This window comes from Manis pentadactyla, chromosome 6, assembly GCF_030020395.1.
Source record: "Manis pentadactyla isolate mManPen7 chromosome 6, mManPen7.hap1, whole genome shotgun sequence".
Lineage (NCBI taxonomy): Eukaryota > Metazoa > Chordata > Mammalia > Pholidota > Manidae > Manis > Manis pentadactyla.
Window position 1 is genome coordinate 6,498,951 of NC_080024.1, and position 17,424 is coordinate 6,516,374.

Consider the following 17,424-nt stretch of genomic DNA (forward strand, 5'->3'; position numbering starts at 1 on the left):
AGGACGTGCATCATGATCCACTAGTGGCCAGGTCCCCTCCCATGTCTCATGAAAAGATCAGTGTGGAAAACAAAAATGGAGTAATCACAGGGGGAGAAGAGGAGATGAGAAACCAAGAATCCTAAGGTCTTTGAAATATCTGGTTCCAGCCACTCCTGGACCGAGCCCAGCCTGCTCTCCTCCCTGCCTGGCTGCTCTGGCCAATGCATTCCTGCTTTTCACTAAAGCTGGTTTACATTGGGTTTTTATTGTGACTTGCCATCCAAGAATGCTGATGACTACAGCAGGGAAACCCAAGAAAAGACTAGGGCGGGGCAGACAAACAGGTGGTGTGGTGCCCCTAGAGGTGGCCACTAAGTCAAGATCTACCACTGTAAACTCCTGACAAATGGAGGAAGGTCAGTGCACTCTTCGTGTTAATCAGCAATTTCCATTTCCAAACTTCTTGAGGAGAGTTTCTGGATCTGAGATCTTCTGAACTTTTAAGGTAAGCTCTGTTCTAAATAATAGTATCTGTTGGCGAGAGAAAACTTCTAATAACCCAAAAATTACAATCAGAAATATTAGACTAGCCTTGGAATATTAGAAAACATTGTAGCCATATGTTAGAATTATTTCATCTTCCCCCTTAAATGGGAAGTGAAGGGACACCATTTCAAAAGCACTGCTCAGATGACTCACAGGTTATAAATAGATCTGCAGAGCATTTGAGCAGCACTACATGCTCTGCAGTAGAAACCTGTAGAAAGCACGCAGCAGCAGAATAGGATTTTGACTAAATAAATATTGCATGCCATGACATGTGGTTCTTTGCTGAGGTATCGGGTTGACATTTTGTCTTTAAAAAGATCCTAAAGTTGAAGCAGCAATTTGTTGGACTTGTTCCGCAAATTCGAAATCCGAATGCCCAGGCACTTGGCCTTTGGGAAGCTGATCCCCAGAGAGGGAGGAGCCAGCCAGGGATGCAGTGTCCTACAGAGACAGGCCTCAGGGTGGGCCGCTCTGTGATGTGTGACTGCGCGTGCATCCCAGCTTTTTGTCTTAACTCTCTTCTTCCCAGTAAGGAAATTTTCCTATCCCAACTCATGCACTGGACTCCAGTCCCTTAAGCTTGTCCACAGTTACAGATTCCCTAGAAATCCTTGCAGAGCTTCCTTAATTTTGTCACAAATTACACATGGATGGATTACCTGGGCAACCCCAGCACAGCCCCTGTTCCCTGGAAGTGTGGAGCAGTCCAGCCCATGTTTCCCAGGATCTTGGAAAATGTTCAACTGTCCTTCCCTGAAGATTCAAGTGATCTGGTCTAGGCCTTACAGAGTCCAAATGAGGTGCAGATTCAGGAGTGGTTTTCTGGTCATTCCGGCTTGCCTCTGAGATCTCCTGTGGGCTTGGAGGCTTCCCTAGACTTTAGGATGAACACTCGGCCACACCAAGTGGCCTAGACCCGCTCTCTTCCACAATCTCTCTAAGCCACCACCCCCTCCTCAACCCTCCCTCCAGGTTCTTAAATTCTCTTTCCCTCTTTTCCCACAAAGCCCCATCTTCTTGGTGTCTGACACCACCTCCACCCTGGAGAAGCTTAAGTTTAGCAACCATTCTCCACTCCATCCATTCCCTCAGTTAGGAGTGTGTGTGTGTTGGCGGTGGTGGGGGTGTGTGTGCATGTGCTGGAGGCAAGTATAGGTGACCTTTCTGGCCTGGTTGGGAAGTAGGATAGTGAAGAAGCATCTAAAAGACAATCGGATCTTTGGTTCTTGTTAATGACTCTCCTAGAAGACTCACCTTATTAAAGTGTAAGATGGTCATTCTCCTTGCAGATCTTGGCTTCTGTTACAGAGGTCCTGCCCCTCACCCCACACCCATGACCTTAACCTTGAGTTACCAGCTTCAAGAGGTCAGGAGAGGATGGGGGATGAGGCAGACACTCATCCTCTCTCATACGTGGGAATTAAATTAAGATGTGCTCTGGAGATTTGTAAGCCTGCCTGTCAGCGGACCACTTCACAATGGGGATTAGAATGACAAGAAGCCTTAAGTCGCCATCCTTGTACCAGCAGTCCTTACCCCTTGGAGACGTTAGAAGGATTTCAGCCGCAAGCAACAAAACCCTTAACTTGTCATTTCAACCGGGGGTCAGCAAAACATGGCCCACTGCCCAAAACCAGCCTGCCAGCCGTACAGCCCTCAAGCTAAGGAGAATTTTTCCATTTCTTTAATTAGGAAGGGCTTTGAGCTTGTGCCTCTCAGGTTTCCCACTGGGGAAGTGTGATCGACTCGTGTCACCAACGTTCAGTTCTCAGCCCTCATCTGACTTTGCACACCGGCAGGACTTGACCCAGCTCATCACTCCCTTCTTGAAAAATGTTTCGCTTAGTTTCTGAGACAACATTCTCTCTGGGTTCACCTCTTAACTCCCGGGCTGCTCCTTCTCAAGTCTCCTTTGCTGGTCCATCTTCATGTCCTAGATCCAGGATCAGTAAACGTGGCCCATGGGCCAGCTGCTCATATTTGGAATCGAGTTTTGTTGAACATAGCCACACTCATTCATTCATATGTTGTTTATGGCTGTTTTTGTGCTGCAAAGGCAAAGTTAAGTCATTGCAACAAAGAATATTTGGCCCACAAAGTCAAAAATATTCCCTATCTGGCCCTTAAAAAAAAAAAGTCTGCCAATTCCTAACCCAGATGTATATTGGAGATCCCAGAACTCAATCTTTAAACCTCTTCTCTACTTATACCTACTCTCTAGGCGATCTCATCTGGTCCCATACTTTCAATATTATCAAGACGCTAACAACTTCCAAGATTTTCCTCTAGCATAGAACTGGCCCCAGCTGCTGCTCTCTGAATCCACCACCGCATTCAAGCTGGGTTCGCGCTTCCCACAGACGTCCTGACCACGAACCGAGCATGGCAGGGGGCCTGTGCAGGACCACTCCTGACATGCCGGATTTCTCTGGCTTTACCTCAAGGATGCTGTTATGGACTAAATGTGTGTCCTTCACGCAGTTAGGCGTGAAGGTGGAGCCCTCAAGAATGGGATCAATGGTTTGTACGAAGGGACACCTGAGAGAGGATCTCTCTCTCTGAGGCTGTCTGCACATCAGGGAGAAGGGTCTTAATAGACAGAATCTTCTAGCACCTATGTCTTTGACTTCCCAGCCTCCAGAGCTGTGAGAAATGAGCACCTGTTATTTAAGCCCCCTGGTCTATGCTGTCTTGTTATTGCTGCCCAAGCTGATGACACAGACAACCCACTGGCTCTGAGAGGACTGGCCTCGTCCAACAAAACCTCTATCTTTCCCCTCAGGTATCTCCCTCAGAAATCTCTACATCTATTTCTCCTTGGCATGAGCTTTTCAGGGAACCAGAGGAGGCTGTGATGAAACTCAAGTGCCCAGAGAAGGGTGGGAAATCAGGAGCTGCCAGCTATGCTGCAGACATTTTGGGGGTATCCCTCCCCTACCAAGTCCCCTTCTCTTTCCCTCTAATGACATCATGGGCCCGGTGGCTATTTCTGCCACATGCCAGGACCTTTCTGACCAATTGCTCTTTGGACCAGCAATGGAAAAATGATTCAAACTGGGCCAAATTCCTCTTTGAGGGGTCTGAGTATGGGGAGCTAGCTGGACTTCAGGGTCTGGAGCAGCCATGCAAAGATGAGGCAAAGCCTTGGTGACCAGGAGTGAGCAGAGGAGCTGTCTGTGGACAGGAGCAGGGAACAGGTGAGCAAAGGTCTGGAAAAGACCAAGGCCTGGGCACTTGTGTCCAGCACCATGTGCCCCAGGCCTGCTGTGCATGAGCTCTCTGGAGGCTTACATTGCTCCATCTCCATCTGTAGCTAATTTATCTTCCTTAAGCCTTGACTAAGATGGAAATTTAGAATTTAGAGCAGGAAGCTCCTTCAACATAATTTTATCACAGAGACTTAAAGAAGAAAATTCCCTGTCCTGCCTGCGTTTGCCACTAACTGAGGAAATGAGCCTCTGCATTCCCCGGAGGAAGCATGGAGAGCTGTTCCAGGTCCTAGAATGGGTGTGTGGCCACTCAGGCCGTGAGTCCTGACCAGGGAGGTGACAGCCACTCATTGCTGCAGTGTTGGGGGTCAGCCTGTCCTGTCTGCCAGACCCTAGGGTGACCTCTCATGCAAGGGCCAAGTGGGCAAGTCTCCTGCCTTCTCTTCTCCTCCCCACAGTCCTGTATTTCCATTTGTCCTGATTTCACAGCCTCTCCAAGATCAACAAGTGGGAATTTACATTACCTTTGGGTAACTGAATAGCCTGTTTCCATTAATTTTTCAAAAGAAAGAAAATGAAGTCTAGGTAGATATTCTCATGGAATATTCAGAGAAGGCTTCTGCTATAGAGGTACCAACTTCAGAAACTGCAAACTGCCAGCAACCTTTTATGTAGCTGTCCTGTAAAAAATTAAAAAACAAAAAACTTAAATCTAATTTCAGGTGCACACTTGTTTTATGGGTTGAAGCTATTTAAAAAAAAAAAGAGCGAATGTTTTTCCCAAAAAATGAAGTGTCTTTTGTTGATGAGTCTATTATAGCTGTGATAGGGGAAAAAACCTCTATAGTTGTGGTTGATTTTTAGTGAGTGAAGTTCAAAGAGAATCAAGAGAATTCAGAGAATTCTTTAAATGGGTGTTTTTTTTGAAAATGAAATAGTTATTAACCTGGCTTCAGGTTGATAAGATCCCTGGAGGAGATTTTTGAAACTTTGAAAACATGGTACACCTGTCAAAAGTACATGAAATCAGAAATTCCAATTATGAAACTAGATGCCAACATTCTACTAATGTTGGGTCACAGGGTAAATGTGACAAAAGTCGTCCAGGTGCATGCATACACACTTGCACACATTCTCAAGTCTTCTCTGCCATTTATGGCATTTGCATCCTAGGCGGGATGGTTTGCATATTTTCATGATGGGTTCTGATGCATGATCGGATTCATGGCCAAAATCAGGTTAAATGAAGAAAATGTGTACAAATGGCATTTCAGCTTGAGCTAATAAGTTTTTGACAGAGAAAATGGCCTTTCATCACACAGTTATCTGGGGATTTATAAAATGTCTTAAGGACCTAAAAAAAAACACATTTGTCATCAGAAGTACAATTTCCTGATGGATTTGTTTTTTTTCTAATGTTGTCCTTGTGATAGAAAGTTAAACCGAAGAAAAATTTTGATCACCCAAGTAATCTACTTCTTTCTCTCTTTCTTCCATTTTAGTCCTGCTATAAACCCATCTGGCTGGTTTCAAAGGCTTTTCTCCCTGATTTTCAGATTATTTTGGTAGGTAGGGTGCCAGCAGGAGTCTGACTCCAGTAGGTCAAAGATTGCGAGGCTGGCGCGGTGTCTACATACGGGAGTCGTGCAGCTTTCCGCGGGCTTCGCACGTCGCTCTCCTGCCCGTGCTGTAGAATGTTCGTTGTAATCGCTTCTTCACCAGTTTTGTAGCACGACTTTAAAAAAACGGTGTTTGCTAGTTTGATAGATGACAGTTGTTTCCATCTTTACTAAAATTGAACACTTCCCATCTATGTGTTTGCTCATCATTCATTCTCTTTTGGGTAATGTCTGCTTAAACTCTTTGCTCATTTTTACCTAGGCAAGGAGTAAATAATTCCCTGAGAGTTGTTTGGGGAGAAGGGTAGGAAATGATTTTTAAAAGTTATTTTCAGGATTTGTCCAAGACACCTTTTCCGTAGGCAGTAGGACCCGAGTGCTGGCTCGGTCCCTCTCCTCTGGGGCCTTAGTAAGCACCCTCTGAGGAATCTGTGAAAGGTCTTGCTCAGTGTTTATGAAGCACTGTCATATCTGACTGTTCCCATATGTTCGTGCTTCCCTGTCTTTGGGTGAGAAGTTCTGCTAAGTCAGGTACTATCATCAAAGTGTTCACACTTGTCCCAAGTTGAGGCTTCTGAAGGAGAGTAAAGACATATCAGGGGCGCAAGAGAAAGCTTAACAGGTCCCCAAGGACAGCAGCTGTACCGGGCGGGGCAGCCTTGGGCAGGCACACAAAGCCCATTGTGTGGATGACTTTGTATTCATCGGGACCCAAAAAGGATACTGTCTGTGGATTCCTGGAGGAGCCGTACTGGATTGGCTAGAGCCATTTATACCATATAAAGGTTTACCTTTATACATCCTCCCTTCTTTGGGACAGGGTCCCTTTGAGACTTAATAAATTCAACAAGCATTTATTAAGCACTTAATATATGCCAGGCACTATTCTAGGCATTAAGGCTAGTCTGGTATTTCCATCCTGAAAGAGTTTCCATTCTAATAGGGGGAGACAGGCCATAAAAAAACAAACACACTAAAGAAGTTAATTATGTATGTTGGAGGATGATGAGAGCAATGGACAAAACGAAAAAAAGCAGAGCCCAGTGAGGGCGATGGTAAGGGGGAGTGCAGAAGTTTGCACATCATTAGGGTGGCCAGGGTGGACCTCATTCCTCATTAAGAAGGTGAATTTTATCAAAGACCTGAAGGAGGTGAGGGAGTCAGCTAAGAGGTTATCTGGGGAAGAGCATTCGCACAGGCAGTCAGCCGAGCAGGCTCTGTAGCAGGTGCTGTTGGAGCCCACCCAGTCCCCTGCAGCAGGCAGCGCTCCACCCCCTGCTGTAGTGGGTGCTGGCTGTTAAAAGGTTCACACCTGTCTCCTTCTCTGCAGGACTGCTCTTGGCTGACCTGCCCTCCTAGAGATGCCTGGGTGTTGGCGAATGACTGACTGATGGGAGGTCCCCAGCGCCCTTGCCTCAGATCAGGACAACCTCTGTGATGCAGTGTGCATGCTCAAGCACCCCATGAATCATGCTGAGGCTAGGCTCTTCCTAAAACTACAGTTCTAACTTCCTCTCCTCATCTATCCTGCTTCCCTCAATGCCTATCTTGATGCTCGCATTGAAAGCATTTCTTCAGTGCGTTGCTTGTACAAGAATCCCAGTCTCCAGCTCTGCTTCTAGGGAACCCAGCCTAAGGGACTCCTACAGCCAGAGCTAGCCTGGTATGTCCAAAAACCAGCAGGAAAGCCACATACATACACATTTGCATATAATTCTGCCTGAGACCCTATGGAGCCAGATTCAGAGACATAATATTTTTCATGCCCTGGCCTAAGGGTTGGTAACAATATGTGTTGATTTCTTGAGACACTATCCATTTCTTCACAAAGGGGTTAAAAGGGTATTTTTGCAGACAGAACTTTCTATCTTCAGTCAGGAAAAGCTGCCCATTTGCATCTTTCCAAAGCTGCTTTCCTGGAAAATCACTGAATCCATCTACTATGGACTGAAACGTGCTTCCCCCACCCAAAATTCATATGCTGAATCCCTAACCCCCAGTGTGACTCTATTTGGAATAGAACTTTTAGGAGATAATTAAAGTGAAATGAAATCATAAGGGTGGAGCCCTAAACTGATAGATTGTTGGCCTTACAGGAAGAGTAAGAGAGATCTCTTTCCCTCTCTCACTGCCTCGGTGGAGACACCGAGGAAACTGCCTTCAGTGAGCTGGGAAGCAGGAGCTCACAGGAAACTGAACTGTCTGGGGTTTTACCATGGTAGCCTGAACAGATCATCAGAACTACAAAGCTGTCAAAACTAGAAGACCATTTAGAAGATTCTAGAGTTAGGTTCGCGAAGATCACTTTTCTGGCCCTGTTGGGAAACAGCTCCCGCAATGCTGGCATCCAGTCCCAGGGAGCCAGACCAGGGTGCCCGTGGGCCATGGATGGAAGGCTTGAAAACCCGAGGCAAATTCAGACTCGACTTACTTGTCTACTTTCATACCTGACCAAAAGGTGGAAGCATTGTAAAAGGTCTGAAGATAGAGACTGAGGGAGCCTTTTCTTAGAGTTTTAATCATTTCCTGTGCAGCTGCTGTGCTGTGAATACAGAGTAATCTTGTCTTACATAGAAGATTAATTCTGAGAGGTAATTGGTTTATTATTTTATGTAAAGTGCTTAACCCACCTTAACATATCCTGGCATCCTGGCATTACAACTGAATCCTTGACAAGGAGCTGGAGAGAACACATTTGGAGACTGGGGATGCAGAGTGAAGTCTTGGTTCTCCACCTTTCTTGTATGAGCTTTGCCAAGCCTACTGACCTCCCTGAACCTCAGTTTCTTCCTCTATAAAATATGCTTAAGTCCCAACCTACAGAGAAGCAAGGAGTAAGTGAAGAATGCCCATGACAGTGCACTTTTATCTGGCTGGAAGGCATCCAACATGAGAACCCCTGAACAATCCCTGAGATAGGTAACAGGCTGCATTTTCACAAATTTACTTTGTTTGTGATTAGATTTTCATACAGTCAGGCCAAGAGAAGTTCAAGAGCCAGAACATTCTGAAGAATGTTCTGAAGTCCTAGATACACCCCTGCCCGCAGGCCAGTGCTTGAGCGGATGCCTGGGTTGGAATCTGCTCTCAGGGGAGGGAATGGGCAAGTACAAATGGGGCAGGAGGAGCGTCTCCAGACAAAATGGACTAGTTAGTCCCCAACTAGCTACAGCGCATCAGCTGGGGGGTTGCTTAAAATGTATGTTCCTCGTCTCACCTCTCCCCGAATCCTCACAGCTACGACATCGCATTCTCTGAGGGGGGCCCCAGAGCCTGCTCTTCTGAAAGGACCTCAGGTGATGTTTTTGTGCACCTAAGTTTGAGACCCATAGGTAGAGTAGAGCTACATCAGGGTTTACAGTCACTAACAGGTTACTATAGATTTTGTACCTAAGTTATAAGTAAATACTTTGAATGGCTTTCTTGAAACAGCTTTCAGCTTAAATTTACTCCCCATAGTAATATTCATAAGCTATTTATTGACCCTCCAAATTAGATCTTAACATATATCATCTAGGATTAGTATTATCACATACTCACGTCCAAGTAAGGAGATTTAAGAGGAACCATTGGAAACTCTTTTTGCACATATTCACTGAGAGTCAATTAAGTAAAAGATTAGGGAAGACCCACAGTGGTAGTTAGAATCTGAGTATAATCAAGACTATTATATTATGAGGCCTGATTCTTGTTTTCCAGCTTTGGGGACTGATCCCAGGATGCACAGCCAATTAATGGCAACAAAATGTATTTTGCAATGAACAGAGAGCAAAGGTTCACTTAAATTTAGCTTTCTGACTTCATTAAGTTTTTTTTTTTCCAGCACATAGAACATGCTGTGAAAAAGAAATCACAGAATGACATAAAACAACCCCTCTGTCATCTGGGAGACTATGTTTAGAATCATTTCTAAATGTTTCTGCACCACTGGGACTATGCGAAAGATTTTCCTTTTCATTATGCTACATTATGAACCAGAACCAAAAATTTAAGAAGGCTAGTTTTAAATATTGTTAACACCATATTGTTGAATGGTATCATGCCAATGTCAGGAGAGAATGGGTAAAAAACCTGTTGTCCATATGCTGCAGGATGAATAATAATTTCCTGAGTGGAAACAAGGAAAGAGTGAGCCTCAGAAACTATGAAATGCATGACATACAGTAGTGACAGCAAGGACACGGTGCTGGGCATGAGACCCAGCGCATCTTGCAGGTCCTGTCCTCTTGGTCTTTGGAGGTGGGACCCCCAGAGCTCAGTCATCTTGAGAAAGGTTTGCTCAAGGAGCTTCTGGGTACAAATAGTGAGCACCACTATTTTTAGTCACTTTCATCTGTTACCTTTAAGTATAATCTTAGGTATATTCATTACCTTTCTTGCAAATGACCAAGAAGGTAACTGCCCTCAATTAATCAACGGCAAAGTTGGGATTTGAACCCAGCTCTCACTCCAAGTCATTTCCCCACTTTATCTATTACACCACTTTGCTTCGTTTGTGTATGAATCATTTATCCAGCACTTTGAACAGCAATTCCCCAAATGTGATTCCTGACTACTACCATCAGAATGATCTAGAATGCCTGTTGAAATTCAGATTCCTAGGCACCATGCAGCACAGGGGGATCTATCATTCTAGCAGGCCTAGGAATCCTCACTGTCACAGGTTCTCCAGGTCCTTCTTACACATAGTGCAGTTTGAGTGTTATTATTTTTGAGGATCCAGAAGAATCATAAGATAGAGTAGCTGCCCTTCATGCTCTTACAAGCCAGTTGGAGAGAGCAGCTCCCATGAAACCGAAGCAAAAACTTCCCTTTGCTTTTGAATCATCTGCAGCAAACTGCAAAATCCCAGCCTAACTTCTACCTTGGGCTCAGTGTACTTTTGAGCCATCCTGTTTTGTGATCAAGTGGTATTTACTTGAGGAATCAAATCTTCATATTAACATAAGCAAAACATAATTAGAAAAATCTGTTATAAAAACCATTCTGCCTACCAAGCCAAATATAATTACTTTGGAGTAAGTCATGCCAGGAATCCCACTTCATTAGCTCATATAATTAAGAGTGATTGCCATGCCAATTGTTGTCAATGTCTATTTTTCTGAATTGTTTGGATATGTGCACCCCTCACTCCCAACATCTTTTACTTCTAATGTATGTACATCTTGAAAGAGTTGCCATCAAAAGATAATCTTACTCATTTTTGTAATAAGTTGTGTTGGTTTTTCTCCTTTGCTCACCCGTCTCCCCGCCCATTCTCTGTCCCTCTCAGTGTGCTGCAGGTCTGGACGCTGACCCTATGGACAGAGTCACCACCTGGGCTCCCTTGCCTTCTGGCTTCTGGTTGGTTTTGCCAATGGGAAGAACCAGCAGCGGGTACAAGGGCAGGAGAAGAGGGAGGTCATGGTGTGTTTACCCCATAGCCTTCTCTACCTTCTGGGTTTCTTTTATGGCTATGGCTTCTGGCAGGTGCCCTCTTCCTGGCTGCAGCTCTCACTGCCTCAGGCAGCACCTCTTCCCCCTTCAGATCTAAGGGAAGTGGTGGCTTCCTGCTGTAGGGAGTCCCTGGGCGCCTTAACATCCTTTGCTGGTTCTCTTAACTCTTGCCTGCATCTCTGTAAGTAGTCTCTTCATTAAGTTCTCCCTTGAATGTGCCCTGTTTCCTATATATCCAGGTGCATTGATTGATATTCATGGGTTATGTGCAAAGATATCTAGTCTATCCAAATTACTGGGTTAACCTGGCAAATGCAATTGCTGAGTTAAAAATTATTTGGTTTATTTTCAAATATAAAAGTGTGTGTGTGCATACACACACACACACACACACACACACACACACACACACACACGAAAAATATTAAAGAGTGACAGCCTACTGCCTCCCACCTTTCCTAGGAGGAAAGAGTCTGTTGGTTCCATTGAGGAAATTGACAGAGATGGCCCATGGGGAAAGGGAGAACAGGAGAGTCGACTTTCAACTTGATAAAAAAAGGGATTTCATGAGCTAGGACAGACAGGCAAATGCTGAAGAATGGGTACAGAAGTGGGAGGAAAGGGAGGGAGGGAGAAGGAGGGAGGAGAAAAGCCACAGGATGCCACAAGGTATAGATGTGAGGTTCTTTGGGAGAGAAATGGCAATGAATATTTTAAAGAGGCTTTCTGTGGACTGGGCAGTATTACTCCTCTCCTTGTTGCCTGTCAGTTATGATCCACATGTCTCCTCAAGGCTGTGGGCTTTTAAAACATATCTGTGCAAAAATCTCTTGGACATAAACATGAGCGACTTCTTCATGAACATATCTCCCCGGGCAAGGGAAACAAAAGCAAAAATGAACAAGTGGGACTATATCAAGCTGAAAAGCTTCTGTACAGCAAAGGACACCATCAATAGAACAAAAAGGTACCCTACACTATGGGAGAATATATTCATAAATGACAGATCCGATAAAGGGTTGACATCCAAAATATATAAAGTGCTCACACACTTCAACAAACAAAAAGCAAATAATCCAATTAAAAAATGGGCAGAGGAGCTGAACAGACAGTTCTCCAAAGAAGAAATTCAGATGGCCAACAGACACATGAAAAGATGCTCCACATCGCTAGTTATCAGAGAAATGCAAATTAAAACCACAATGAGATATCACCTCACACCAGTAAGGATGGCTACCATACAAAAGACAAACAACAACAAATGTTGGCAAGGTTGCAGAGAAAGGGGAACCTTCCTACACTGCTGGTGGGAATGCAAATTAGTTCAACCATTGTGGAAAGCAGTATGGAGGTTCCTCAAAAAGCTCAAAATAGAAATACCATTTGACCCAGGAATTCCACTTCTAGGAATTTACCCCAAGAATGCAGCACTCCAGTTTGAAAAAGACAGGTGCACCCCTATGTTTATCGCAGAACTATTTACAATAGCCAAGAAATGGAAGCAACCTAAGTGTCCATCAGTAGATGAATGGAAAAAGAAGATGTGGTACATATACACAATGGAATATTACTCAGCCATAAGAAAAAAACAGATCCTACCATTTGCAACAACACAGATGGAGCTAGAGGGTATTATGCTCAGTGAAATAAGCCAGGTGGAGAAAGACAAGTACCAAATGATTTCACTCATCTGTGGAGTATAAGAACAAAGGAAAACTGAAGGAACAAAATAGCAGCAGAATCACAGAACCCAAGAATGGATTAACAGTTACCAAAGGGAAAGGGACTGGGGAGGATGGGTGGGAAGGGAGGGATAAGGGCAGGGAAAAAGAAAGGGGCCCTTAACGATTAGCATGTATAATGTGGGGAGGGGCATGGGGAGGGATGTGCAACACAGAGAAGACAAGTAGTGAGTCTTAGAAGACAAGTACAGTATCTTACTACGCTGATGGACAGTAACTGTAATGGGGTTTGTGGGGTTGGGACTTGGTGAAGGGGGGAGTCTAGCAACCATAATGTTCTTCATGTAATTGTAGATTAATGATAATAAAATGAATTAAAAAAAAACATATCTGTGAGTCTTTGACATTTCTGCCCTCAAAAGGTAGAGCTTCTTCCTGTGGAATGTGGGCTTACATTAAACAGAATGCAGAAGTGAATCTGCCTAACTTCAGAGGCTGGACCATAGGTGTTCCAGCTATACCTGGGTCCCAGCTGACAGCCGGCATCAACCACTAGGTCTCTGAATGAATGCACCTTCAGGTGGTTCCAGCCCCAGCCTTCCAGCCACCCAGCGAAATGGTAAATGGAGCTGGGACAAGCAGTCCCTGAAGATCCTGCCCAAATGGAAGATTTTTTTAGCAAAATAAGTGTCATTTTGAGCCACTAAGTTTTGGGGCAGCTTGTTATGCAGCAAAAGATGACTAGAACAAAGCTTTTACAGTCAGACTTGTGCTTCTTAAATTGGCCTTAAAATGGCCCAGTGCTTCTCAGTAATAAGATGATAGGGAGAGAGTATCTTACTCTCTTAGCAGCCTTTGGGAGAAACTCTTCTTGGGAGATTAATGTATGTCATTTATGACAATCACTGTGTGTCCAGCACATGGGAGGTGCTTAATAAATTTATATTTTGGATGAGCAAGTAAGCCATGTAGGGTGGGGAATGTGGCCCCAGGGGCATTACTTCAGGAACAACAGCGGTCTAGGGTGCATTGTGATGCCTCTAAGGCACTCATTTGGCTCAGAACCTGGCTAAGTGGATGATGCAAGTTTAGGTTGGGACTCATTTGTTCTGTTTACTAGAGAAGAGAGCCAGGAGCAGCTTGATGGTGTACTTGTATGTAGGAGGGAAGGAAAGTGGGCTTAAGAGCTAGTAGTGGAACTTGCCAGAAAGAAAACTGTCTTTTTTGTAGCAGAACATCTTGGAGGGTCAAAGCTATGGTGAAGCAAGGAGCCTCAAGGGCTTTAAATGAGATGGGGAACGACACTGCTCAATAGGACAAAATAAGCAGACTGTGGAGCATTCTCAGGAGAGGAAAGGCAAATGCAGGAGCAGCGGGACCCCAGAGAAAGTAGATCAGAGAAATTTCTGATGGCCAGATGGCTGAAGCATTTTAAGAAGAAAGATGTCTAATAGACATAAATATGTCTAACAACTTACAAATTGTTGTCCATGATATTCTGTCATAGAGCCACCATCCATTGCCCCAAAGTTTCAATAAAGTCTGTCTTCCACAAGGACTTTCCACTGTGGCATCTTGCAGAGGGAAGGATACGGGCAGGATCTAGCATAGAACAGAAAAGGGTCAAAAGCCCAGACACGTGGCGGAAATATGGCTGTGGAAGCAGAGACCATTGGAAGAAGCACAGCTCCCCAAGAACCCCTTTCTTTGGTGGTTTCTCCAGAGATTAAAATGTACATCTTTACCACATCAGTCTTTTTAGAGTTAATATTATTCCACTTCTTGTAAAATGTATAACCCTTGCAATCATGCAGCTCCAATCCTCACCTTCTGCTTCCTTTATGCTGCAGCTGTCGTAAGAATTGCATCTGCATACTTTATAAACCCCACAATAAAATGTTATAATTATTGTTCTACACAAATTTTAAAGAAATTAAGAGAAAAAGAGTCTTTTATATTTATCCATATACTTACCACCTCCAATGCTTTTAATGCCTTCCTAAAGATCTGACTTTCCATCTATTATCATATCCCATAAGCCAAGAAATCATTAGATCTGACAGCAAGAAATTGTTTTCTTTTATCTAAAAATGTCTTTATTTCACCTTAATTCTTGAAGGATTTTTCACTGGGATTTGAATTCTGAGTTGCCTTTTAAAATATATTTTTCTCTGCTGAGATTTCCTATCTTTTTATTTATTTCAGGAGTATTTTCCTTTATGTCATTGGGCATAGTTATAATAGCTGCCTTAACTTCTCTGTCTGTGAATTCCAATATATGGAATGGTATTGATCTCTTTTGCTTATCTTATCTCTTGTGATGGGTCATGTTTTGAAGATTCCTTTTATATAAAGCAATTTTGGATTGTATCCTGGATATGGTGAATGATAAATTGCAGATCCTTAGAATTCTATGTTCCTCTGAAGAGTACTGACTTTTTTTAAAGGCAACATGGCTAAACACAAACTACAAATTCTGTCTCCCCTGAGGTGTTAAACAACTTGTCCAGTTATGCAGCTGATAGTTAGCTAACTTTAGACAACTTATGAGTTAAATGCAACTTTGACAGGGAATATTTACCTAAGTTTTCATTTGTGCTTAAAAATTCTACCCTAAAACAAGCACTCCTTTTGTTTCCACTTGGTTCTCTTCAGTGGGAATCCAGAACTTACAGTTCGGTCTGTGGTGGATGTTATTTACCATCATCGTTCTTTACTGCTATAGGCTTGTGCCTTCCAGATTCAAAGTGCTTCATTCCAGCTGTGAAATCCAAGTAAACCTCCAACTCTGGGTGGGTGGAGACTTTCTCTGCATACTTAGATGGGTGGAAAAACATTAGGGTTGGCAGATAAAATTCAGGATGCCCAGTTAAGTTTTAATATCAGATAAAAACCTGCAAATTTTTAACATAATTATTTGAGATGAACTTATTATAGAAATAAAGACCAGTCATATGAAAGAAGCAAAGGCCATCTACGCAGAGCTTGCTGAAGCAAGGGAATCAGCCCCTGTCACTAGTCTCAGCAGAGGAAGGGGAAAGCTCTGTGGTGGGAAAAATGAAGGCTTCAGGCATGGCCTGATGGGGGCCTATGGGCCCAGGGAAGCTGGAGGTGGGCTCACTGTACATGGGGCACCCTGTGCGCTGGGTACCGGTACATACTTGGCTTTCTTTGGCTGGTGCTAAGTTGGAAGCAGGGACAAAAGTTAGGAAAGCAGTCAGTTATTAATCAAGCCCTGGATGTTTTGGGCCAATTGTTGCAGGGGTTGTGTGGCTTCGTGGATGGTCAGAGACAGCTGGCTGGCTCCCCCTAAGTCTGACTTACATACAGCAGGCTGCATTTCTGGGCCAGTTACTGTAAATAAGGGGTGGGCTTCCTGGGTAGTTTACTGCAGGCTGTGGGTCAGAGTTCTATTTTATATATGGTCTGGCCACTGTCTGTTTGTGTATTCTGTCTCACAGTATACTATTTGGGACATCCTTATATTAAGTATCTCTTCAGAGATGTCTCTCTGAGCCCCAGGAATGTCAGCCCAAAGGCACAGAGTAGAAATAGGAGAGGCCAGTGGCTGGTGGGTGGGCTTGGTTCTAGAACTCTGTCCCGTAGTACTGATCTTATTGAGTGATAGAGCAGACACGTTGGTGCCCCACCTCCCACCATGTGGCTCTTCTTCCTCCTGGCCATTGGTGTCACCTTTGCTGCATAGGCCAGAAGAGGTGAGGAATTCACATTCCAGAAGCAGCCCTCACATGGCTCATGAAAGCTGGTGTATAAGGAACCGGCTCTCTCCTCTTTGGATGGGATAACAGAGGTAGCTATGTGTCCACAGTGGCCCCCACGCAGTAAGCCCCAGGGGACCTCAGGGCTGCCTGCTCCCACAGCATCTTTTACCGCTTCCTTTCCTTCCTGCTCCCAATGCCCTATGCACCCCCCAGTGTTCCCTGGAGATACCCCCAAATACTCTCCTTGCACCTGAATCTTTGTCTTTTTCTGGGGAACCCAAACTAACAAGAAAGGTGGAGATCAGCTGATCCCAAGTTGCCCTCCCTGGAAGTTTTAAATGCAGGACATCCCAAGAGAAGGCCAGGCCTGAGGGCCAAGTAGAGACAAGAAGCCCCAGATTGGTGAATATTGGGGCTCGGCTGTGTAAGGAGGAAGAAATGCTGGTGTCTGATGGGATCTCAAGAGAGGGCCACAAGGCTGACCCTGGGCTCACGAGTAGGGCTCTGGACCCTGACTGTTGCTCCCATTCTCCTGGAGCAGGACTGTGCAACTGTCACTTCCCATGCACCCTGGTGACAGACCCCACCCCCTGGGGTGACCCCCGCATCTTTGGCCCTTGAAACGTAAGGAGCCTACCTGGCTAGGTGATGTTTGTACAGATTTGTGGGGAGAGGCTTCTTCCTGAGGAGGAAATGAGGATTTCTTGCTTTTGGTTGTTGTTAGGTGTCACAGTTAGTATCTTTATCGCCTTTAATACTGAACAACTCCTTCTCGGGGGGAAGGGCGGTACGGCAGTTATTTGCTTCCGGGCTGACTTTGCCTCCTTCCCTTCCTCCAGTGGGACCTTTGGTAGGATCTAGGGGTGTGTTGGCACCTAGTGGCAGAGGCCTGGTAGGCTGCTGAACATGCCACAGTGCCCAGGACGCCCCCCAACAAAGAATGATTGGACCCCAAATGTCAACAGTGCCAAGGCTGAGAAACTTCATCCCACGATGGAGCCTTTTTCTTTATTTTCAGTTCCGCATGGGTTAGTAGTGCCTCCAGGTTAACCTGCCAGCAGGGGCTTGTTCAAGCTGAGTCCACTGCTGCCTTATTCGAGTCTGTCCCTGGCCAGACAGGACTGGAGAAAGCAGAGGAGGACCGGGGGAAAGAGTGCGGACACTGGTGCTGATGGAGCCTGCCTGGCACGAGGCGCGGGGGCTGCGCTTGGCGGCTAGGGCTGCT

At 44.9% G+C, this 17,424-nt stretch overlaps 1 long non-coding RNA gene across 1 annotated transcript; it reads right to left on the bottom strand.

Annotated features, from left to right (window-relative positions):
• Window positions 1-1,688: 1,688 nt before the first annotated feature.
• LOC118925662 (uncharacterized) lies at window positions 1,689-16,950 on the bottom strand. The gene is made up of 3 exons (XR_008998136.1): window positions 15,151-16,950; window positions 4,265-5,475; window positions 1,689-2,579 (listed from the first exon to the last, which is right to left on the bottom strand). It is a non-coding gene; the product is annotated as an uncharacterized LOC118925662 (long non-coding RNA).
• Between the last annotated feature and the right edge of the window lie 474 nt (window positions 16,951-17,424).